The sequence below is a fragment of the Falco rusticolus genome, chromosome 15, assembly GCF_015220075.1.
Source record: "Falco rusticolus isolate bFalRus1 chromosome 15, bFalRus1.pri, whole genome shotgun sequence".
NCBI lineage: Eukaryota > Metazoa > Chordata > Aves > Falconiformes > Falconidae > Falco > Falco rusticolus.
The window spans coordinates 16,047,443-16,073,586 of NC_051201.1; the positions used below are offsets into that span (position 1 = coordinate 16,047,443).

General features: G+C 38.9%; 1 protein-coding gene across 2 annotated transcripts in view; it reads left to right on the top strand.

Annotated features, from left to right (window-relative positions):
• ADCY7 (adenylate cyclase 7) overlaps positions 1 to 26,144 on the top strand; it is a 67,835-nt gene that overhangs the window by 4,909 nt on the left and 36,782 nt on the right. Inside the window, exons 2-3 of one of the 2 annotated variants that reach the window (XM_037408748.1) lie at positions 1,747 to 1,921; positions 16,560 to 16,712. The gene's annotated coding sequence lies outside the window, so the exon portion shown is untranslated. The remainder of the gene's footprint in view (positions 1 to 1,746; positions 1,922 to 16,559; positions 16,713 to 26,144) is intronic. The other variant, XM_037408749.1, reaches the window with a different exon arrangement.

The following is a 26,144-nucleotide window of genomic DNA, read 5'->3' on the forward strand; positions in this document are numbered from 1 at the left end:
TTCACTCTGAAGTTTTGTTCTGACTAATAATGACTAGTTAGCATTTCAATGAGTTGAACAAAATATTTCAGTAAGAAATACACTTTTCATTTGTAATATAGCCTGGGTTTCAGTCATTTACTTAATGTCCAATCTGTGATGTTTTCTGCTTTATTCATTTATATAAAAATAAAATGCATTCATACTAAGAGGTTCTTCTAAAGAACTAGTTGATGATCAAACCACTTAGCAGTGACTAATTCTTACTCAGATACTGTTTTCCATCCAAGCTACCAAAATGGTGAGGAAACAAGGGTGCCAATAGAATGACAAAGCACATGGAAGGGCTGGGTAATGAGTGTGGCTGGGAAGAAGCTGTCAGAGCTCCCCGAGGTTTATTCAAAGTCAGCTGATATTAATGGAAATGGGCAATAAAACTCTGATAATTTAAATGCCAGATATTCTTAGCACCTGGCTCACGTCAACCTGAGTCTATCTGTTATGGTATTTCAGGTAGGACCTGCTTGCTGGAAAGAGCTTAAACTTAGTCAGGCTGTGGGGGAAAAAAACCAGACCAGGTCAAGTTGAGAGAGGATGAACTTTGTACTGGGGCTTTTCTGTGTGTCTCTGTCTTTTTCTCTGTTATTGCTACTGAGCGTATGTGGGACTAAATCAAAAAATAAATTCCAGTAGCAGAACAGAATTTTGGTTTCAGTTTCCTCATTTGAAAGGAAGTTGGGGTACGGCTAGCAAAACTTCCTCGCTTCCTGATGCTTTCTGCCTGATCTTCTACTCCTGCTTTGCTGGTGGTTTCAGCCTGCTGCCATGCAGGCGGATGTCGTTTCAATGCCAAGGAAACAAACATATATGTATATTTGTGAGATGCTCATTTGTTGGAGTAAACTAAAATAAATTACAGAAGACATGAGAAATGTATGTAGTTATTACTAGTACATTTTAATCAGGAACTGGGTTTTGAGGTTAAAATGCTTTAAAAAAATCTTATCATGGATAAAGCCAATGAAACAATTCTGATACTTTAATTGTGCAAGTTCTTACTGTCTTGCTTATTCTATGTGTAGCCCATATCCTAGTGTATGTAGGCCCTGTGCAGATTATTAGAGGACAGGAGAAAAATAAAGGCAAAGACTGCTTCTGTAGTTTTGTAACTTCTAGGTTTTCAGCCTGATTTACTTCAGTCTGCCATCAGAAGGGAGGGTGGCGTGAGCCTTTTCCCTTGTGTTGGGTCAGAGGTTCTGCTCACGAGGGGGAAAACAAGCAGGTGTGTCTGGTGGGCTAAAGCTGTGATCCTGAGGTGCACCCCATGTCCATGCTTGGTGATGGTCAGCACCAGGCAGCTGGGAGCAAAGGTGCCTCCTTGCTTTGACTGCCTGGCTGTATGTCTGTTTGACTGTATGGCTGAAGCTTGATGGAGCCTGGCTGGGCATTTAATGATGGCTATATAAAATATTTTTTTTCTAGAAATATTCTCACCTGACTTTGCATATAAACACGGGAGTAAATGCAATGAAGGGTGTGATTTTTATGGTGTAGCTAGGCTGGCTCAATGAGCAGCTGTTGCTAAAAGTGGGCAGCGCTGCTCGCTTCCTGCCCCTGTGCTCCCAGCCCTCCCTGAAGTCAGCACTCGTGCTCATCTGACCTGTTGGTGAGCTGATTCATGGAACTAAAAGGGCAAAAAGCTATTATTTTTAATAGAATAAACATTTTTTAAAGTGTGTTTTTTCAAATATTTTGTTTTTCCTGTAGGAGCAGAACAGCCAGGCTAGAGGAAGTGGCAAGAACAAATTGTTGAACTTCTGGAGGGACAGGCGGGGACGGTTCCCTTCTCTTCAGCAGTGGCTGTACTGTAAAGCTGTGCTCCTAGTTCAAGTATACTTCTGCAGACACTAGAAAAGTGACCTGGACTGTGTTTTGATTTGAGGTATTGCCAATTGAATCGTTAGCCCAATTTCAGTACTACTTAAAGAGCTCTGTTCCTCTGCTTTACTTATGCAGAGGAAATGAATGTGAAAATATTTCACTGTAGTACTTTTTAGAAATCACCTATAGTTGTGGGTTTGGTTGTGTGGTGGGTTTTTTGGGTTTTTTTGGTTTGTTGGGGTTTTTTTGCAAGTTCCTGAGGAGTATCCTGTTTTGGATTTAGTAGTTCTTACTTTTTATTTTTAGTCTGCTAATTGTAATGCAGTAACAATCACAAGCCCCCCCACTCCCTTTTTCCTCAGGATACTACACTTTTAAAACAAGACCAAAGATGCATGAAGTTCTGAGAAAATGAGAATTTAATCTGATAACAGTATAAATGCCATGTTTAGCTTTCAAATAAATAGGAAAAAATACCAGTATAGTTACTCTATAAAAAAAAAAATGTGATGCAGTTCTTGCAGTGCCACAATAGGCAAAATTCCACACAGGCAGGTTTATTTTCCTTGGTAAGCTGATGTGTTGATTACTTGCATGTTCAGAGCTCACTTGCAGAGCTGTAGAACATGATTTAGTGACACAGATTGTCAGCGTGAGCAGAACTGCATATGAGTGTTAATTGCTTCTGGTCAGGTGCAGACCAATTAACAGTGTTGGTAGATAAGGCAGATTACACTGCAATTCGTGAATAACATACTGGAAGAATAAAGTGGGAAATTTTGTTTTTCAAGGTTCTGGGCAGATTTAGGCAAAAGTTAGTTGTTGTTCTTTTCTTATTATATTGGCTGTGTGTTCCATAATTGTTTATCAAGGACATTTACACAGGGAATTTATATATAGTTGTAGCTAAACAAGTTTACCAGAGAAGTGTTAAACACTTGTTTTACATGTTGAATTAATTTGTCCTACATTTATGCAGGCTGTTGTATTAAGAAATGCATTCTGCTGTACTTATTTTGAACTGCATTGAAATACGGGTGATCATCAGTGATGGTTAGGCTTTTCTTGGAGTTGTCTCCGCTGCCAATAAAAATATGTATATGTATATATAAAGATACGTATACATGTAAATGTATAAATAAAGAAAACTAACTAAAGTGTTATTTCTGGAGGCTTCAGAATCTAAAAGGTACTGTGCTTGTTTCTTTTTATCTTTCTGGATGGCTTCTCATTATGTTTTGTGTATCAGTACCCCAGGCATCATCCTCTGGGCTTGTTCATTTACAGATGGGTTTAAGAAGCACTTGCCAAAAAAACCCGTAACAACCAAACTTAATGACTTGCTGGTACATCTGAGCAGTGTTGGCTGTAGAAAGTATGGGGAAGCTGGGAATCAGTTAATTTGCTTTCTCATTTAAATCAAGGCAAGGAGTGAGGCAGCACTTCTGCAGTGCAGTGTATTCAGCGTAGCTTTCAGCATGCTGAATATCATAGTGTTAAGTTGGAGTAGCTGTAAAGAGAGTGAGGTGTTGCAGTTCTTACATGCTGTAACAACATTCTCACTAGAAACAGAGGGGCTTTCAAGAGGGGAAACAAGTGAGGTGGTGGGGGAGGAGGAAGGATTTCTTTTAACTGTGGCACTGCCCTCACAGAACTGGGATAACTGTAGGTTGCACGCAGGGGAGACCTAATTATTTTGTATTGTAATACTATAGTGGTCCTGAGAAAAACTTGCCCCAACCCACAGTCAGGCTAGGTAAGTGATGACGTTGAGGTGGGGACTCTGGAGGTACCAAAAAGGGGAAGGCAGTGTATGCCTTCTGGAAACCTGGTGTGTTTTAAAAGCACTTTTGCATGCAGCTACATAACACATTGGAGATAAAGTTGTCCAGAAATACATTTTAGTTGCTGTGACTTGAACTCCGCTCTAGGAGCAGTGGCCCAGCAGTGGACAGGGGAAGCGTGCAAACTCTGAAAGGGGAACAATTACATCTCTCTTTTCGGTGTGGTGCTTGAATTTTAGTAAATTCTCTTCCTGCATGCTGGTTAGAGGTGCTATCTCCCTGATTCATGCCTTCTCTGCAAGACACCAGCTAGCTGTATTTGTGTCCACCCCATATGAGAGTGCTTTAAGCACCTTGGGGTTCTACATGCTGTCTCTTGGGGCTTGCTCACTGAGTCTGAACCTTGGGAACAACTGTTCTGGGCCTTAAAACCACTGCTGGCTGACTGCATCTGCCTGAAGTAGGCTTCTTCACGGTCTCATCAGCTAGGAAAACTTAACTCTTGGAGGCATAAAATAGCTGGCAAAGACACATAGGTAGTTGTGGGGGGGAATTTTTAAAGCAGGTTTCCAGGTGATGCTGGAGATTGCTGGTCAGTGCAAAAGAAACTATGCTGCATGCTTTTCCCTGAATCTCCCTTCTTTGGAGTGTTCTTTGGGATTTGGTCGATGCTGTCCAGAGTTCCTGTGTTCCCATTCCTGTACTTGATGCTCCCAGCACAGGCTTCTCTTTGCTTTGTGAGAAAGATCCAAGCAGACTTTGATTCTCTTGCTGTTCCTTCTGCTGCTGTGTGACCCTCTGGTCAGCTGCAAACCCTTGGGTGGTCTGTTGCATGGTTACCACACAATTTGAGTTCAGACCTGAAAAACTGGTTTTTATAGGTATTAACCACCTGTTCTGCTAGAGAACAGCCCAGGTAATTGTGGATGTTCTTTAATGATGTCTTGTTCAGCAGTGGAGGCTGAGTGCCACTCCTCCACCCTTGCAATGCCATACAGCCAGCCCTTCCTAACTGTATTCCCCTTCTTGAACAAAAAAATGTTATGTTTAAAGGGCCTTAGTAATGTCCAGCTGAACTTCAGAAAATGTTTGTAGGTTCTTGTGATAGTCATAAGGAATTTGTGGTAGTAGAGCAGAGCTGCTTACAAGAGTATTGTTTCCTCGCCCACTCCAGAAGCATATGCAGTCAGGCTACGTGTATATCTTCTAACACAAACATATTCTTACATCAGGGGAGTCACTGGGTAATTATGGCCATGCTAGTTCTTAGACTATAATTGGGCAGGTAACAAGTCTGCATTCTAACCTAAGAGGATGACTGCACAAAATGTTGCCAGGGAACAAGCTAAAATGCCTTAATTATTACCGGTCTATAATGCTGTCCTCCATAAGGTAGATGTGAGAGAGGTTATTCTACTTTCCTTTACAGAGGGCTATGAGTTTGTACGTTGGCAGTTACTATGGGAGATTTTACATGCTATTAATCCTCATGTGTTAATCAATCTCCTGATAACTTGTGTAACAAGGTAGTTAGTGGCTACCATAGTAGCCTTAAAAAAAACAAAATCTTTAAAATATGGGTAATTTGGATAAATTATATTGTATGCCTTTTGGAAATAATATGGGTGTCAGAATGATCCCAAGGTGTAGTTTTATGTAGTTCTAATCTGCATGGGATGTTTACATGTATTTCCATAAGCTATTAATTCATTATTATTAATTCTTTTCTATGTTGATTTATAACTAACAGGATGGGAAGGTAGGCAACAGTGATTTTTAGCCACCTGCACTTTCTCTGTTTAAAAAAACAAAACCCCAAGCCTTTTCTTACAAGGTAGTAACCTGGCAAGGGACTACCTTCTTTGCAATATTGCCAAACATCATAGCTTTTGGTTATGAGTTGTCTTTTCTTTTTTTTTTCTTTTTTTTTAAAAAGCCATTTTAAAACCGTAACACTCATCTTTCACTTGCCTTATGAACTTTGATCTAGTTTTGGCCTAAGCGGAATTTTTCTCTGTGGTTAAGTGCTAAAAGCTTTGTTTAAAACACGATTTTGTGACGTGGTGTCTGCTAAAAATGTCTCCTATCACTAATATTCTGATAGAGCACTAATCTTATGAGCCAACAGGCTAAATCATTCTTTTAAATTTCTTCCTGTCTTAATTAAGAAGTCGGAAAACCTTTAAGCACATTCCTTGGGCCTATGACTTACATTTATACACATATTTCCCTATAATGTAATATTAATTTTAGATTCCAAGCACACTAAATGAAGGAATGTATGGCTAAGATTGTATGCTGTGCTTCTGGAATATGCCATATGTTTTTTTATTGAGGCATTTACCTTGGGTTTGTACTTTACTATAGCTTGTTTGTGCAAGAGACTAATTTCTGATCAAGAACTAGAGGTACAGCCTTCACAAAGTAGGAGTATTGACACAAACGTCTACTTTTATTGATAACCTTCCCTGGATTTTCTTTTGTTTGACTTCTGCCAGGATGAGAATATACCTTTTCTTATTTGAGATTTCATGACCTGGATTTACCATGCAGTTTGAGTTCCTTGATGCATCATTCACGGAATTGTCCTTATTCCTTAGACTGACCTCCTCTTGATCGTTTCTGTAGGGTGATAAAAGAAGGGCAAACTGGGCAAGTCACTCAAGTGCTTGGAAGGGGAGCAGTCATAAGGCCAAGTACTGCTCCCTGTCTGTAAGGGGGGAGGATCAGACCTCTGTTCTGGTCTGGCTTGGCTCTGGGGAGGTCGCTTACGGCCGTGATCAGAGTTCCTTGGGAGTTGGGAGGACTCCACCCGAGTGCTGCAGTCTGCCTTCATGGTATAAACTGCAGGAAGAAACGTCAAAATTGCACACACATGCAGCAGTACTTAATTCAGCATTTTTTTCCTCACAGTTACAACTTGCATATTGCTTTTCATTTAAATGGTAGGTTTCTAAACATGTTTTTGCGCTAGCTTCCAGGTTTCATCTCAGCCAAGGGAGGAAACTTTAGGGGAAGTTTATAATCAGCCAACACTTAAAAGAATCGATACATTGATTATGTTTGCTGTCATGAATATAACTTTATGCAGATCTTAATATCTATTTATTGTGGGTGACATGAATCCTTGCTTTATGCTCACAGTACAGATTTATTTCCAGCAGTGATATTGATAAAGCAGACATCTAATACTCATGGTACCTGTAAAATATCTCCTGTACTTGGAATGCTTGATTTGCACCTTTTGATTTTACTTTATTTTACTTCTTTTGTGTGTCATCCTGTCAGAGAATTCAGGATTTCATAAATCAGTGTTTTGGGTGGAGAGTTCAGTGAATGTTAAGTTTCTATGTTCGTTGTCCCTAGCTGTAGTCTAAATATAAAAAGTTTTTCTTAATGCTTTCTTAATTTGTGCTTGATATCTGCTACTGACAGTATACGGTTTGTTTCCCAATGGGACACTTTTTACTTTCACTCCACTGATTTTTTTGGAATGTCACTTCAACTGCTAGTACTTTTCTTGCCAATCAGCTACGTCTCTCACACACACTGTCTAAAGCTAAGAGTTTGTGTGAAAGAGTCTTTTCTGTGCTTGTCACTGAGCATATTCAAGCAGTTATATCTTTTTTGTAAAAACACTGTTAACAATAATGTTTTGACTGTTTGCTTGTATTTAATATCAGTTTATTTTCTCATCTGTTTTTTGTGCCTGTATATGCTTATATGTATACTTAACAAAGAGATGGTGATGGAATTGTTGGTATAGTCCAACATATGTGTGCCTGAATACATATATCATTAAACAGTAACTGTCATTTTAAGGAACCGATTAGAATTTGTTAACAAAAATATGTACCAGACATCTTCATTTACATTTTGTCCTTTTCCTTCCTTATTTCTGACTTGTAGTGTCTGTATGCCTAGGCTTAACATGGTGATAAAGTAGTAAAAGTCTGGGTGTAAACCAGTGTTTTATGATTTAAATAAATGTTACAGCATTTTTATGTCTGTGTGTAATACATAGAGTAGCTAAAAATGTAGATGTGCCTGTTTTATGCCTGGTTGAGGTCACTGAAGGGTTACACATGGCTTATGTTTTTCCTTACCTTGAAACATTTGACTGTTAGCCCCTGGGTGAAGTGGGCTGACTCAGTGACAGATGTGAATCAAGGATTTGTCATATTGTGCATTATATTGTATTTCAGTGGTTTCTGCTTCATTTGTTAAAATTTTGCCTTTGAGATACTTTCTCTTTCAAGCATCTTGGTATTTCATAGTGAAAGTTTGTGGAAGTCAGTTAAATGACTTAATTTAAAACCAGCAGAAGCATCTGAGGGAAGTGTGTGTAAAAGCAGGGTTTGGATTTGTAAATATTTGGTGAGTATGTTACTTCAGAAACACTCTACGCACATGTAACTGTTTGTGGCTTTTTCTTTTCTTTCTCATTGGGAACTTGTATGTCTCTCTAGAATGGTAATTAAATGCCAAAATACTTGGTTTTGAGATTTGCTTAGGGAAGTTGTGTAAGATATATAAAATGTGTTATGAATTGCAAAGTGATCACAAAAATACTGATAGTTTTTCAGGTTTTGTGCTTAACTCCCTTTTGACTAAAAGCGTGAGCTAGGCTTTTTAAATAGTTCTTATCCTGAAACTCCTCAATTAACCCTCCCCGGTTTCCTACAGTTGAATACAGATACTTTTGGTGCACATCTGTGTATATCTTGCCATGCAAGAGTTCTAAGTTGGAAGTAAAGAGCATTTCTCCCCCCCTCCACCCCTGAAATTATTGTGTTTTTAGGCAGAAAACTTGGTGTGATTTAGTGGTGGAAGTATAAACCTGGCACACAAAAGATGTGAGCAGTGTTCACAGGGTGGTTCTAGCAGTTTGGACTTTTTTCTGGCTTTTTCTTTCTGCAAAATGTTGATAGAAGTAGGAGTACTTGAATGAAGTTTTATTTATTCATCTTGGCCAAAAGTGGAAGACAAAATCCCAGACAAAAGTGGAGAGTGTTCTGGACATTAAAAGTAATTTGGCTGCTGGAAGTTGCCCAAAGTACTGGCAATATGTTCTTGCTCTTACTGAAAAATAAAGTAGCAGCACACTCTCTCTCTCTCTTTTTACAATAAGTATACTTACATCCTGCTCAGCCGCCTGTTGTGAAAGTCATCACTTCTAATAGCACAGTGCCCCCGGGACTGCTGCAGGGCATTCACTGGCTCAAATACTGACTCAGAACCTAAATCGTTGACACTGCGATTATAATTACGACTTTCCTCCCTAATCTGGGAAAGCATCTTGGATTTCCTCATTCACAGTTCCAGTTTTCAGAGATGGAGTGAGCCAGTCTGTCTGGGGTGAGTCTTCCCTGCTTGTTTATTTTTATCTGTTCCTGTTCTTTAAACTCTTGGATATTTCCTGGATATTATGGACTGGGTACAACTAAACTATTAATAGCTTTTGTCAGGTGTTAAAATAGAGAATTACAGACCACCCTGACTACTTATTTAGCAAAGGAATTGAAAGGTCTGTTTTTCCTCCCGAGAAGTTGATCTTCTCTGTTGCTGGCTCTTGCCTAGCATCTCTCTGGGCTGTCCCTCATCCCAGGGCACGTGTGGGAGCACAGTTCCTTCCAACGATGGCTGCAGCAGCATTTTCAGGTTAAGGAGCACCTTGTTTTGCCTCTGCTCTGCAGTGGGCCACTCTCAGCTGTGCTGGCCGTGCTGCCCACGAAACTGCACTGCACACAATTAGTAACACCTGTCTGCCTCTTAGGCCAAAAGAAAGAAAAAAACCACCCAGGAAACACAAATGATTATTCTTGAGCTGATCTGACTGTGTGTGGGCCTAGAGACAGCAGCATGCACATAATGAAAGAACAGTGTAATGTGGTGACAAGATGGGAGCGAGTGGTGGGGAGAAAGAGAGGAAGAGGAGGAGAAACTTGTTGAGCAAATACTACTGGTGGCACTCCCATTGCAGAACCATAGCCAAGACCTGTGGGTTTAGTTACTTGAAATGAGCAGCAAAAGTTTCCTATCTAAATGTCTGTTCATTAAACTGATTTGAACTGTGTGTTGGGAGAGTGGTGATTTACGAATAAACATGCATTTGCTGCAGTAGATATTTGTATTTGAATACATCCCCTGGTAGTGATAACCTCTCGCTTCACATGTAGGCCCTTCCCCATTATTTTAGGGTTTGTTTGCTTGAGCAGTAAGTTGTACTTTAGAAATAAGGAAGTGATGGTAATGATGCATGTGTCAGCTTGAACCGTATGTAAAAAAAAAAAAAAAGTAGTGGTTGTGTTACAGCCATGTGAAAAGAATGAAAGGAACGTCATGATTTCATCCACTGTTCTGTCTTGCCATTGCCCAGAGCTACTGATTTCATTTGTTACTGAAAAAAAGCATTAAATGAAAGATCCCCCCGCTTCTGTAACCAAATTTACAGCACTGATTCGCTGTGTTCTTTTGTTAGCTTCCACGTCTTTCAGTGGGACTTAGACTGATGTTGTGCTATTCTTAACATCATTCATTCTTATTTAATTGCACATATATATATTTAATATAATAATATTACATAATAACTTTGATTTTCATTTTATGTGATATTTAAAGCCCAGCATTGTGCTTCCTGCCACAGCTGAACAGCTATTCTCCTCCAGGGATTATATCAGTTTCTAGAGGTACGAGATTAAAATCCAGCAAAAGATTGAAGTGCCAATGAGGATGTATACTGTAATGCATTGTTATAGTCCAGAATTATTTGTGTCATAAGCTTGGGGCTACTGTATTCTTAAAATGTCTTGTGAGTATTCATTTATCTTGCTGGCACCTATTGTGGGTGGGTGATGGTATTAAGCCAGTTCCTTTGGGAGAGAGAAAAAAGGCACGCCACACACTCGAAGCCAGCCAGCCAACAGGAAACTGCGGGAGAGCCAAAAGCTAGAAAATGGGTTTTGAGTTCTTTGCTTTAACCACAGTGGTCATCCTTCTCATACAGGGGCTAAGGGCTACAGAAGGTTGAGGATTTATATGCGTACAGGATGGAAAGATGGGATTATGAGTGAGAAAAAAACCTCTGGAATTTATTATGCTTTAACCACAGGATGTGGTTATCAAAAGAACTTTCCTGGGGTTTTGGCAGTATTTGGATCTCAGGCCTGCTCTTAAAATGTACCAAACAACTTCAGCGCAAGTTAAAAGTAATCAGAATTTGAAAAGCAGGGAAATGGCTGTGACACTAATTAAATGGGTAATTTGTGCTTCTACAGGAGCTCCCTGATCTATTGGGTAAGATTTGGTCAGTGAACTATCAAGCCTGGATTCTCTTCCCAGATCTGCTCCTGAGGTGCTTCATAGCATGGATTTTTGTCGAACGCTTTCCCTTTGTGTAACTACTTGCTGTCTCCTTGTGTTTCTGTGTAGAATGGGAAGTCTTTGAATTGTGGGTTACCTTTTAGGAAACTTGCCAGCAGGTCAGATCTTAGGGATATGGCTTAATTCCATTAGTAGTTTGTATTTTGTTGTAGTATAGTGTTCATGAAAACTTCTTATTTCCTTCCTCATCATCAAAAGATAAACTCTGGGATTTTTATGGATGTTGTATAGTTCAATTACATTTTCATGAAAGGATATTGCTTTTTCTCAGTTTTGAATTGTTACTTCCTAGCTTTTAATTTCTGAATTTCTGACATTTTTCATTTTGCCATTTGATCTGCTTACAGGTCAATAGCTGAAGTCCACTGTCGCATTATTAGTTTGGCACATTTTCTGTCTCCTTTGGCTGATCCTGTAGGGTTTCAACTCCATAGTGCTTTTCATTCTGTTTTGGTGTAAATCCCCATCGCTACCAGCGCTGTAAAGGTATACATGTAAACCTGATGGTAGTGTGAATGCGCTGAGAGCGAGCGAGCGAGCTTCAGATAGACCCATGCTGAGTTTTGCCAAATAGTTTCCACTGAAGCCAGATTGCTGCAGCTGCAACAGCGGAAACTGTGCATTCTTTGAAGCAGCCTTGTACTAATGATGTTTCTGTTGTTGCGTTTGCTTATCAAAAAAAGTTGCAATTTTAGATGTGAAATAGTTTAAATATGAACTACTGTTTCCTAAGTTGTTAATTAACTTCTTGTGCCAGGTGGAAAAACCCTGATTACTGAAACTGAAAGCCACTCCAGCAGTGCTACGTAACCTTTAGACCTGTCAGAGCAAGAAAGATCTTACCAGAAACTCTTGGAGACTTTCTTAGCAGTACTTTCTAAGATTGGCTCTGTGTATGTGTGTGTGCTGTTACTTCACCCACATTCAGAAAGTAGTTGCTGCATTAATTAAATGTTACTCCCAAGAGACCAGAAACCAGTCTTTGTGTAGAAATCCAGTTTTCTAGGGGTATGCAGAGGAGGATCTTATTTCATGTGAATTTATAAGACAGTGGCAGCCAGGTTCAAATGCAATAAGAGGTAAAATGAAGAAAGGAACTGAAGGCTGTTCAGTGGGCTGTAGTATGTACAGTCAGCATGCTCCTTCATGTTGTAGCTTAGGAATTTTAAAATCCCTTTTATGGGAGAAATCTATACACTCTCGACTTCTTGTGGTTTTTCAATGTAGTTTTGGAGGTGGTATATAGGAGAGGAAGCAGTGCCAGTTTTATCTAATATTGCTTGCTTTGTTCTGACATTTTGTTCCTGAGCATTTATATTGTTTCTACAATAAACTGTCTTGGACATCTCTGAATAAAGTAAACTTCAACCTAAGCATCAGTTCAGTTTATATTTCTTTATACTATCGTTTAGGATAACGTGGAAGTGATCTTTAGGAGAACTGTAACTATTAGCCCAGCAGTAAAGTAGGAAAGAAGCATCTTAGTGTTTATAATAGTTTGGGTTTGATTTATAAATGATTGTTTATTTAAAAAATAGATAATATGAAATACATTTTAAACATTTCTGAAAAAAACTGAGAGTTCTTAAATATGGACTATATGTAGCTGAGGGGGAAATAACTTTGGCGTGTTATAAAATGGTCTTTTAAGATACAGTTGTAGCGCAGTATGTTTATAATACAAATCACATTTTTGTTTTAAAATACTTTTGTTCAGTTAAAATTATTGTAATTAAATGTTTTTTGCAGATTTGATATAAAATACTTCCCAACCTATACCGGCTAGACATTATGCCACTATATTTTGCCCAAAAAGACTTCAAATGAATGTCAGCATTTCAGTTCAGTTTATTAGTGAAGTCATTAAAAAATGATACAAAAGATTTCCTGTAAAAATATTTCACTTATCAGTGTAAATGTTATTAATTAGAACTAAATTAAGATACTTCTATAATTGTGGCTGTTCAGGATGAGCATTCAAATTAGGGCTTCAGCAGTATTGGTGTTGCTGTTATGCCTACTAGTAGAGTAAACTCTTGAGACTCGTGGCAACTTTATACTTTTAAGTTAATAAATAAACTAAGTAGATAACCAGAAAGCCTTGGTGCACTGCAGTGTTTCTTTACAGAGGTTTGTGGAGGTGTCCACTGAACTAGTCAGAAAGTCCAAGTAAGGATAGCATGAACATTTTTAGGAACAGTAGCCAAAGCTGTTATAATGAATGATTCAGCTTATGTTTAAAAAAATTTAAGCTACTGGTCAGAATACAAAGTGTTTCTCATAATTGGATCAGAAGAAAAAAGTGAAGGGGGCTGTTTTTTTGAAAAAGAAAAAGGAGTCAAAACTGATGTTTTGTTAACTTCTGTATAATTTCCATAACCACAGTGAAATCTGGATTTCCGCAGTTTATTTAATATGCTGGTGAATGATTAGTCAACAAATGTCTTGAATAAAACTGGGAAGAATCAAACAATTTTGCAAGTCTTTGCTCCAAACAAATGTTATATTCAGTGAAGTATGATAAATCTGAGATTTTATAATACAAAAATAATCCATCCTTCCATTCTGGAGTTTCTGTTATGTGGTATTTGTTGTTTCTTGAAGCTAATGAAGTATCTCTAAAATTAATCAAGAACTGTTGTCATGTCCTCCTCTTCTTGTGTGCTCTAATACCCTAGACCTAAAACAAAGGAAAAATCCTGAAAATAGTAATAAATGGAGCTGTTACTAAAGAGCTAAAGGAAGACCTTTTTTTAATACTCTAGGGGTTTTTTTCATCTTTGACCAGTTTTAACTTGATAAAGTTTAGATACTTGAAAATAAAAAAACCTCCCACGATAAAGCAGATCTGTGCTGCAGGTGCAGCATCGATCCACTGGCTCGATAGTAGGCAAATTACAATTTGGTAGGTGCGAAAAGCAACTGCTGTTACAGGAGCAAGGCGCTGTGCTCGTAATATAACTGGTTAAATGTTCTTCAGTCAAAATGAAAATGGCCTGCAAGCTGTTGCTAGGGAAATAGGTGCCTGTGGTTAGTGTTGAATGCAGAGAGGTTTGTCTGTCTTGCAGATCAAAAAATGGCTCAAAGTACTTAGGCTGCATATCACTTTACTTCCGGAAACTTGCTGCTTATCAGCAGACTGGTCTCTGCGTCTCTGAGGAGCTTCAGTTACAAATATAGAAAGAATCTTTTTTTTTTTTTTTTTTTTTTTGTTACCCCACCCCACCCCACTACCCCTCCCCTACATTTTGATGTAAAGTATTTCTCTCACGTGTTATCTTTGTTTACAATGTTTGTGTATGACAGGAAGTATACTGTCCTCAGGACCTGATCCTGAGAACACTTCTGGGGGAGCAGCAGCTCAGTCCCTCTGCAACTAAGGTGGATCTTGCATGTAACTGTTGATCAGGGGCTCTGGTGAAAGTTGTGTTTTTAGGTACATCTTTAAAAAATAATTTTTAAAAAAATCAGTGGCACTGTGAATTTGGCATAATCCTTACTAAAAGCTAACTATGTACATTGCAATTATGGATTGCTACGATTAAGTACCTTCATAAACATTGAAAACAATTCTCAGTCCTTTAGCTCCTCTTCTAAAATCTCTGAAGAGTGTTGTTTCTGGGATGATTTTTAAGAACTGTCACAGCATATTTTTCTAAAAGGCATTATGAAACTTCTGGGACATGCTAACTATTTGGGCATCCTCATTTTCCCTATGAATACCAGTAAACTGTTGCCCAGTATTGCTGTCCATACAGCACTGGTCCTTTTCAAAGGAATATGAGGTCGTGTTGATTACCATGGACTCATCCTTAATACTGGATACATAACAAGGTGAAAGTAAAGCAGCAGCTTATTCGGGTGTTCCAGACTGAACATGTAACAGAGGTTAAACAAAGTCTTCTTTTTATCTGCTCTTAACACATGCACAGACACAGCAGATTTGTATCTGTCTTTTCAGATGAACTCTGCAAGATGTCTTACTGTTTTTTCCTCTCATCTATCTCCAAGGCTGCCAGAAGACTTTCTCAGGGTTTTGACCTTTTTCTTAAGAATCATCTCCAGTTTCCACCTAACTTTTATAAGTTCTGATGCCCGTTGAGCTTGGCTATGTGGAACTAACTCCTGGCCAAAAAGTAATGGGACTTGGTCACAACTGTCCCAGGGCTTAGGTATGAACTGGACATTTAACCCACTGTGATGGAACAGAGTGCCTATTTTGAGTGGTGATTAAAGTAGTTTGTATAGCCTAGCAAAAATTTAACAGAAAATGACTATAGGTTTATTTGAATTCTTTTTGCAATAAAATACTTTGCATCCGCTCTGATTTTGTGCCAGATTATTTGGCAGTTTCACTTGCCTTTCGGTTTCCAAAGTGGGTCTCTAGTGGTGGAGCTTTGGGGTGAACAACAAAATACATGTTGATATGTTCCCTTCCTAGCACAGCTATTTAAATTGCATCAGGTTTCCCACTGACGTCTTAATTCCAGTTTCCTCCGAAGAGGCTCTGGGCCTCTCCTCCTCTGAGTCATTATTTCAGCACTACTGTATAACCGTTTGCTCCACTTGGTTCCTGTCCCTGGTGAGTGTGTACTGGATTCCAACAACCAGTAGTGAGCAGCCATGCCTCCTCCCAGGGCCTGGTACTTTGCTGCGGTATTGAACTTCTTTGGCATCTTGTCACATCCGATCAGTTGTTCCCATAATGCATATGAAGATGATAAAGAAGGAAGAGGAGGACAAAGCCAAAGGCTGTTCCTACTAGACAGCTGGTGCGCATCCTTGAGGATGATAACCTGACTGTGTCTTCTGATCATCTGCCTACCTGGAGATACAATTTTCTGTTCATGACATCCTAGACAAGCAAACCTACTAGGCAGAATCTCTTTAATTTCTACAGTAGTGGTAGGTGAGTTTTTATCCAGAACTGCAAGGTGTAGGGAGGGAATTTGGGTGTTTTTGTTTGTTTGGGTTTTTTTTAGCTGGTTTTCCTGCCACATTGTCGTATTTGCTGATCTGTGACTCAAAATCTCAAAAAATATTTTATGCTGGTTTGAATTATACATTGTTTTATTAAAGTTTTTCTTGGATTGTTTTTTTAATTGCTGATATTTGAACTTCTGCATAATAAAACTTACTGAAAAACTTAGGGCTTTCATTATCAAGAATGCTGTAAAAGTTAGTAAAATATTCTCTTACTTTTAGCAGAGTACCCTTTGCTGTCACAGAGGCCTTGCTTGAAAAGCATTGGGATCAGTTAGCATAAAAAAATACTCCTCATCAATCTTCAGCCTTCTTTTCAGACATTTCCATCTACCATTAAGTATTTCAATCAAGCTACATTCATGCTGCAGCTTGCCCCAGTATGGTTAAGTACTTTTTCTTCTATTGATTGTCTGGATAAAAGGTTCATAGTACGTGGAGACGGAGATTGAGTAATTTTTTTCTTCCTTGAACAAAGAGGGGAAGAAATAGAAGCATTATTAAAGCTTGCAATGGTCCTTGGAGTAAAGATTTCCTGTCTTGTTGCAGGTTGGTGCATGTGATACTTCAAAAGATTTAGTGTCAAGGATCATACCTGAGTGGGCTGCGCTCACCCTACTGCAGGAATTCCAAAATGATCGCACAGACCATAGTGGAGTGGAGAAATACGAATTTTGCCGATGAATCCTGTGGCCTGCAATGGTGAGCAAGCAACAAGCATGTGGTTTTTATCAGTAGTCTCAGTGAGATTTAGAACCATAAAAGCCCAAAGTAATCTGTTATGCACAGTTCAACATTACAGTCCAGGTAAAAAGTGCTTTCTCAATGGCTGCACACAGCCCTGGGGATTGGTTTAGATACTGATCAGCGATAACCTTCACTAGGGTAGTGGCTGCATACTTTACTATTTTGGAAAGTTCTTCTGTGGACTTCATGTTGCTCTGAGGCAGTAACTGCATAGCTTTTTAGAAAAAGGGACTTTTGCCATACCCTGAAGTTTTGCTGTGACCACTGTATTATTTCAAGGTTTTGGTATTCGCTAGTTCTGTTTTAGCGGTAATGAACTGGACTTATATCAGCAGATCCAAAGGATAAAAATGCTTAAGGAGAATTTAATTTCAAAGTGTCTGCTTCATTTTGGCTGTTGCTAGGGGAGATACCCCTGTTCCCCTTGGCAAGTCAGTGCTTTACACGGTGTAGGTTTCCAGTAGCCTGTCGGAGTTGGGAATGGTAGGGCTGGTTGTCAAGCAAAGCTTTGAAAATGGTGAGATGAAAGATAAGATGAAACAAGAAGGATGACAGTGATTAGATCTGTGTTCAGACATTCCATTATCTTAATAGGCAATCAAAACTTAGGGTGGAAATAATAAAAAAATAAAAATCCCGTGAGGCATGTTGGTTGTATGTAGAAAGCTCTCACTGCTTGTGCATGGCTTTGCTCTTTTTATGATCCAAGAGAGCTTACCCAGGCACTCATGAACACTTGGCTCATTTGGCATGTCATCTGGATCAGTGAAAAATACGTATACAACTCCTAACAGTTTTGAAGTATGTGTTGCTATCAAGTGGGACTGAAAACACGTGATTTCAGAGGTTTGCATCCCATTATCGTTGTTTTATTTCACAATGAGTCTGCAAAGGACCTATTTTGGAAAACTTTTAGAAAAGTATTGTGTGTATTCGATTGCTGTTGTGTCCTGAGGTAGGCTATGACTGTAGAAACAATGCTTTTATTAGAAGCATAGATATGTCTCCTTGGTGGTGTTTTTAATACTTAAGCTCCAAGGGAGGGAACTTCCTTATTGCAAGTGTTAGTTTTAGTTTTAGTTTTTTTGGCTGTGAAGTACGGATGTGGTGGTGTAACAAATGTTGCATGGTTGACATGTGAAGAAGTTTGGGGAACATTAAAATTCCCCTGTAATAAATAGTATATAGAAATAAGATTTTTAAAACACGTACTTGATAGGATTTACTCTTGAAGTACTAGTCATTAAGTAAAGGGGCGACTGGATTTAATCTGTCTCCTTCCATTCCCCCTTGATTCATAAATAGTATGAAGGCTTTGCTCTTGTGTTTTGGTTATGATGCTTGGCAAAACTGCTTTAAAAAAAATATTTGGTTCTTTAATAGAACGCTACACTGATAACAGAGTACAGTAGGAAGATAGTGCTGATTTATGCTTTGAGCAGCCTTAAAGGTCCTTTACCTGCTATTCAGTGACACGTTCTCAGTGTGTATGTCAGTGTTAGTTCATCTGAAAAATTAGACTGGAAAGAAACCAAAGTTGTTGATGTCAGTGCATTAGTTGAATTTCATCTGCCTGTATGTATTTCTTCTCACTTCAGTAGCGTGGAAGTATTGTAGACAGGAGAGAGAAGTTCGTGTCTTTGAGCCTCCTTCTCTGTTTTACTGGTTTTAGTTGGACTGAATCTAAATAGCAAACAATTTCTTATCTTGTTCAGGACAGGTTTTATCTTCTTCCCGCCCATAGCGTGGCCCTTATCCCTTGCCATATTATGATTGCACCTGTTCTGTGCAAATACACTATTTACCCTAGAGGTGGGAAAGATGCATTTCTGTGTTGAACTGTAACACTCCCCCTAAATAACGAAGTGAAACGGGAAGAATAAGAATAAGGTGTGATGCCCATTACAATCCTGTTCACAGTGATTTTTTTTGTTTTTTCTTTTTGAACATCTGTTGGAGTATTTAGCCAATAGAAGAGCCCTTGTGCTCTGGCTTTGTCACATCAGCAGTCTGTGCTTCCTTGTTGCGATAGGAAAGCTGAGGCATATTTAAAATATGTGACAAGTGTAAGTGGAATATTGACTTTTGTAGTGGTAAGTTCATTTTTAAACCAGCTGAAGTCGGAAAATCTATCTGTAATGTGTGACAGGGAGTCTGGGAATAATGAAATAATTACACACCTTGGACTTTGAAAGATGCAAAGCACAGCTCAATTCCCTTCTGATGTGATGTATCATTTTACACCCTGGATTTTGCTGCTTATGAAAACCAGCATTATAAAAGGACTACTACCCCTCTACCTCCACCCCACTGAGCCAGGCCCAGCAGTTAGTTATAAGGCTTAATAGATTTTTTGGTTGAACCATCATGTGTTTGCACAATAAACTACCTTAGAACAGTAGTAAAACCCTTGCACGTAACTCGGTTGCACCAATCTGGTTATACAGATTCTTCTTTCTTTTATACTCTAGTTTGTGAGCTGGTCTTAAATGACAAATCTTCAGTTTCCTGAGCCACCATCTGTAACCATTTCTCTGTCCTACCTGGATAGCTAGCATAGAGGTTTCTTTCCGTGACTGTAATCTCTTTCCTCAAAGCACATTCTGTAATAATAGTGGTATTAAAAAATAAGCAACAACCCCCCCAGTCCTAAAAGTGATATTCTTTGTATTCTTTTTCTTAGGCTGTGGACCTGTGAGAAGTGATGAGTCAGTTTAACAACTTGCTGCTGGCCTTGCTTTCCTATTTGTGGTTTGCCTTTCCTTTTCAGACACTGGGCTGGCTCATCTATACCTCTTCTCACTGTTGCAATCCACCACCCTGTCAGAGAAGGAACCTGCCAAAACCAACCTTTATATTGTTGTATGACTTCTTCCAAACTTCCCTTTGGAGCTTGGCGGGTGCAGGAGGTGGGTGCCTGGGCAGGCAGGCCATGCAGCTGGCATAGGACAGGGGGTCCGAGTGGGTGAGAACCCCCTCCTTTGGGTGATCTGACCTGGCTGTTGAGCTCAGTTGTTTTTCAAACCTCTGTTATTTCACATCTTCCATTTCTTCTAGTGACTGAAAAACAGTTTTCAAATTATGCAACTTGTTATTCCTATTTTAAAGGTTATTGTAGAACCGATACCTTGAGAAGAAGCAATCTATTGAAATAAGAATGAATAATAAGAGTTCAATTTCAACACTTTCTTTGCAGTATACCTAACACTATCATTGTCATGGCTCTCAGTGTTCAAAGGCACAGCCTAGGTGGTGTAGTGTTGTATTTTACGAATTGCTCTGACACATGGTGGGACTTCTTCTGCCTCCTGATTTTTTTTTTTTTTTTTTTTGGCAGACTACTTTTTTGTATCGATTAGGCTTTTTAATGTAAATACAGTTTTGCATGATGATGTGTTGAAGTGGGTATGTTACTTTTTGTAAGAAAATAGAAGGTAAATAGAAGTAAGATTTTTCTGTATTGTAGAAGGAGCTCTTCAGAAATTAAATGTAATTAAGGAAGGTGAAATTTCACATGAAAACCTTCGAAATATATATATATATATAAGTTTACCTTTGCAAAGAAACTTACCTGTGCAAGTAATATTTACCACTGCTAGCAGATAGGTCATTAAAAATGCATCTGTTCGCCTTTAATATTTTCGTATGAGTAGAAAAAGCTAAGGTGACTGCAGGCTGGCATTTGAAAGCCAAGTCTAAAAGAAAGAAGTGTGGTCTCTAATGTGAACGGTATTTCTGTGTTGTATATTTGGATTGCTAATGTTCGTTTCCTAGACTGAATCGTTGTGGAGTCCACTAGACTAGAGAGATTCTTGCCTGAGATTCATAATAAATCTACTAATCTCCTTCGTTTATTCTACTGGATGTTCATAGATTTCTAATTCCCTTTTAATATCTGTTAATGGGTAATTATGGTCAGCAATCATTCTTGTCATGGAAATTGCTAAAGTAATTTTAGAAACACTGTTGTCATTTATGTGAAAGAAAAGGTAGAATGGAAATCATAACTGTACCCTCAGTCTTTGGTGCTGTAGTAGTTAAAGATGGAAAAACTGGTTCTGCTTGCTTTTGTGCAGCAGTTTTTGAGAGGAATAAGGCAACGTATATCACTTCACTTGGCTCTTACTATTGGGGTTTGTTCTAAAATTCCATGGGTGAGACTGCTTTTTAGCAAACAGGCAGCTTTAGGTGAGCAAGACTTGCGTCCTTGGCAAATGAACAGCTAAGTGGAAAAAATACTTTAAAAATTGTCCAGGCAGTTACTGTGGATGTGTTTGGGAATACATCAGTAGCTTTGAAGAACAGAACTGCAATGTACTCAGATCCCATTTGAAAGGCATTAACTTGGTCACTAGCTGCTGTAAATAGTTCTCCCAAGAGAGGGGACAAAGGACATGGTCACTGGCCACCTGAGCATCCTGCTGTGTGAGCGAGTGGGCAGGAGGGTGCAGGTTTACTAGACCCGCTCCCCAGCCTGCAACCAAGCTAGCAAAAAAAGGCCAAATGCGGTGTGCCTGAAACAAATGCACCTGCATGTTGTGAGGGAAAACTGATGGGCCCCTGCTGCTTACTTAAGCTCTAGGTGGAAAGTGGATGACCAAGAGATAGTTGAGATGGATGTGTGTACAAAAAGAGCTCCTACCTTTGGCTCCAAGCAAGCTGTGAGGATTAGGGATGAGCTGCTGGATAGTGAACATTAGTGCTGGTTGAAAGAGCTGGGGCCCAGGGGCAAGACCCTTTAGTTATTACCAGACTCAAGCCAAATTTTAATGTCAATATACCTTGAGAGGCATCTTGAGAATCCTGGAGCTTTGCAGCATTTGCCCATTCAGTATTGTTTCAGAGAAATAAAACCTTTGTATCTAGAAGTTTCGAGGGGCTTAGGAAATGCAAGTATTTGAAATGTTTCTATTTCAAGTTGATAGAAAAATCAGCTTGACTTTTCCTGGCTGTTCTGTGCTTGTTTCATCTATGCTGGTTGGACTGTGCACAGGTAGGGCCGAGTGAATCACTGGGAGCAAAAATCACCTCCAACTTGCAAACACATTATTTTACAGTTGGTCACCTGACCAGAGAATAAATCTGAGGTGCTAACGAAATTATTTGGGTAACCCTTGGCTATTAGAATGGAAAATACAGTGCTGGTGTTCCTTGGAAAGTAGCAATAGCCTATTTGGAATATCAGATGGAAGGAAGAATGATGCACTGTTTAATAACTAGCGATATTATGAAAGTATATTATGAAAATATGCCTGCAATGTAAGTGCATGGGGGGAAGGCTGTTAAGCAGGGGCATATTGCATATTGTTTATGACAAGGCTGGAGATGAGAAATGGGGGAGTCCTTGCTGCTTTGGAGGCACGAGGAATCGTGTTCTTACCCCATCAGCTGATTTACCTCATCTGCCCTGAACTTTCTGCTTTGCCTCAGTAAAGAGTTGGTCGATGTGGTGCATGTTCCTAGATTTTTCTTGTGAAGAGACTTGCATTTTTGTAGCTACTTACCTTGGGCAAACTGGAGGAAAAAAAAAAAAAAGGGGGGGGGGGGGCTTCTCTGACTTTTGTCATATGACTTGTTAGTGTAGCCCATGATATCATGTTTCAGTTCTCTTTAAAACCCTCGCTCTCCATAGGCTCTGTAGTACGGTCATGTCTATTCTGCAACTGTTGAGTCCAGGCCAATTCTTAAGAAAACATTGTGTATTGACACAAAGCACTGTGGACAGTTTCAGCTAGCCTGGGAGAACAAAAGAGCTTCAGTCCAAGCTTAGCAGCGTAATGAACTGTTTGCTTTCATATTTTCTGTAACAAAATCCTATGGCTTTGTCAGTAGGAGACCGGAGAGTTTAGCAATGCTTGGAAATTCCTAGCTATGGGAAGGAAAGCATAGAGCAGTCAGAAATACTCAGATTTGTGGATGATAGAAACGCTGTCTTTTTTGCTCGCAAGTGAAAGGTGGCTGTGCATGTGCGCCAGGTCTTGCCCAGTACTTAGCTAGATAACTTTCTGTTGCTGAATCTGAATGCAACCTTGTTCTGTACCTGAAACAGAGTAGATTTGGAAGGCTGAAGCTATTCTGATTCACCTTCTGGAAGGAATCCTATTGTCCAATCTTTTATGCCTATCACATGTCCGGTGTTCTTACATATTCACTGGGCAAATTTCTTTTGTCTGACCAGATGTGTTTCACGGTAATTGGCATGCAGATGACTGTGGAGCCAGCCCAGATCTGAGTAAATCGTGTTTGTTTGTTTGTTTGGTAGATGTTCCTGTGGGTTTTCAGTGCCGTTTCCAACCCATACTGCTGGGGTTGTTTCTTATATATTAACCTGGTTGGCAGATTGCTCCTCCTTTCTAATTCTTTGAACACAGTGAAGGTTTCTAAAGAAATGAGGCGCTTTCTTGATAAACTGATGATCAGAGCTCCATGGTCTTATGGCAGCAGCCCACATCCAGTCCCCGTTTGGCTTGGTGTGTTTGCCACTGGTGCTGCTGGGAGTGCTGTTTGGTTTTTGTGGCCTGCTGCCATTTCAGGGTTACACCTCTCTTGTGGTGTCAGAATGGCAAATCTCTTAAGAAACAATGACCAAAAAAAGCAAAATACTCACGTGATCCTTAAATATGTAAAAAAAGAGTATGTTAAATGGATGCTTTTACTATTGTGTGGTGCCATCTGTGAGACAAAATCTTTTTCTCTCTCAAGCTGGCCTTCTACATTTCCAGAAGGTTGCTGGAAAAAATTCAGAGAAGGGGAAGGGCACAAAAAGCGGTGGCTTTCAGCCAAGTCTGCTAAAATTTCTTACAAGACAACCTTTTTTTTTTTTTTTTTTTATGTTAATGGGAAGAGGGTAATACCTGTAATATCTTAAAAAAAAAAAAAAAAAAAAAAAAAAGACATCAAAAAGCTGTTTAAGTGCTTGGAGTGGTTTTGGAGCTGAAATGCAATTCCTATACTGACATGTGCATGTGTGAATTTCTGTTTTTGATTGGAAGGTGATGACTGGCAATTCATTACATTTGTCACACAAAACCATGTTTATTTAACTAATGCATAATTGCACGATTCTCAGCTAATTTTGTGTGTTGCAAGTAACTTGCATTTTAAAACATGTACTGCAGAAGCACACATTGCTCTGTAGTAGTTTTTAAAAAGGGGGGTGGTAGTGGCAGTGGGACATGGGATGCAGATTGAAACTAGTTCAGGAGTTGAATTATACATCTCACAGTAGCATTTATGTAGTGTATTATAGATTCTTGGTAAATCAATATAGTATTGTTTGGGGGTTTCTTTACCTAACAGAGTTTTGAGAAGAAAATGCTGTGACCCAGGATTATTCATAATTACTTGTAATGTATATCTATGAAGATCAGTGGAGGAATACACAAATCAATAAAGGTAGCAATCTCTTTTTTTTTATTAAAATGGATTAAACCATTGAACAGACATTTCTCTCCAACTCGGTGTCTTGTAAAACTCTCAAATAATATTCAGAGGTAGTTCTAAGCTGACATTTTTTTTATCTTTTGAACGTTAGATAACTGAACCACAGCCTCACAGTACAGTTCTGAAGAATAGAGATTGTCCCTGGTATTGTTTTTTCATTGACATAGAAGCATAAAATTACAGAAAGCAAGCCGTGCAATAATTTTTCTTGGAATTCAATATTAAGTAGCCCAAGACAGGATTAATTGTCTCTCATAATTGCAAATGTTTTACTGCTTAGCAATTAGTAGTTATTTTTAGACAATGGATTCGTTCCTGCTAACTGGAAAAATAAAGCTGCCTCTCAAAATAAATGTTATCATAAAAATTACCCTCAAATTCTTATTTCTGCAGGTATATTAAGGAACTTTTTCATTGTTTTTATTCCGAAAATACACCTTTAGAGGGAACTGGGACAGCAAACCTGTTGTCTGTTATGTATAGTGGATCACATCAGGCAGAGTGTGTTCCTGCACTCCCACCCTCATGGTACAGGGATTCTTCAGGCTGTTTAGTGAGTTGTTTGCGCCTCTAGTGAATCACAGTTGTAACCTTCCCACTGTCTGTAGCTTGTCATCTTTGTAACGGAAGGATGAATTAAAATTACAATACTGGCCTCTGTGCACACCTTCTGTCAGTTCCCTCTTCGGAAGAACTGGCCTACACTCGAGTGAAGTAATTCTGCAGTCACCTGCATGACTTGGAAAATGCATGAATGTTTCAGTTTCATCTTGGCCTTGGCATCTTAAAGTATCAGTGATTTCTAAGATGCGTTCACACACCTTTGCAAGAGCATTGTTACGCACATGCAAATGGTATGAGTGCCAGAAGAATTTTTTCAGGTGGAAGATGGGAGGCCTTTTTATGGAGTAAAGCTCAGTAGTAACCAGTGCAGGTGAGATACTAGGTGTACCATTAACTATATATGGGAAAGATGTCTTAAATTTTAATTCAGGTTTTAATATGTGTGTTTATTCTGGGTGTTACTGAATAAAAGTGAGGCAATATGGTCTTTTCTCTTTTTATGATTAACCCGAGTTTGCAGTATACTCTAGGAAGAAGTTGTAGTTATTCATTTTGCTGCAAAAGTTCACTTTTTTTGTTTTGCTCTATCTCAGTATTGGTATATCTGTTTATGCCCACTTGGTCATTAATGATTGGGTGGTATGCTAGTGTTTGCCTCTATTTACAGAGACTAAATCACTCAGTGCGGTTTCTGAAACTTTTTCCTTAACAGCACTTTCGATTGTAGTGTGAATGTAGTCTAAACAGATGTGTGTGGTTAAGCATTTTGCCTTTTGAGAGTAACTGGCTAGGATTTGGCTTTTCTGCAAGTCTTTTGGTGGGTTCTTTCCCCCCAGAGCAATGGCCTTGGGCACCATGGTGATGGCAGTCAAGTGGCAAAGAAGCTGTTGTCCTGTTATCAAGTTTTAATAAGACTTCTTCTGAAATCCTGGTTTTCATGCTTCCCTCTGTCCCATTCCCCTGCTTTTTTTTTGTTGTATGTTTGTTGGCATTGAGTGAATTATATTCATGAATCTATTAAAAAAACATTGGTCATTAGTAATTAACAATACAGTTCATTCCTTAATGTTCATTGTTAACAGAACACATCTATTGCCTTGGAAACACTATTAAATAGAGTTGAACTAAATAGACAGAACTAGATGTCAAGTATCTTTTTTTTTTTTTTTCCTTAAAAAAAAAGTTTATTGAATTTTGGCTTGGATAGCTGTAGTCTTTTCTCATTTTCTATGCTTTTTAATTAATAAGTGAAAGAAATAAAAAAGGATTTCTTGAAGATGCATGTTTTGAAAAATATTACAATGTGTATTATGATTAAAGATTTTGTATGTATACGTACACACAGGTGGGTGCATCACTTCAGAAGAGTTGTTAATATTC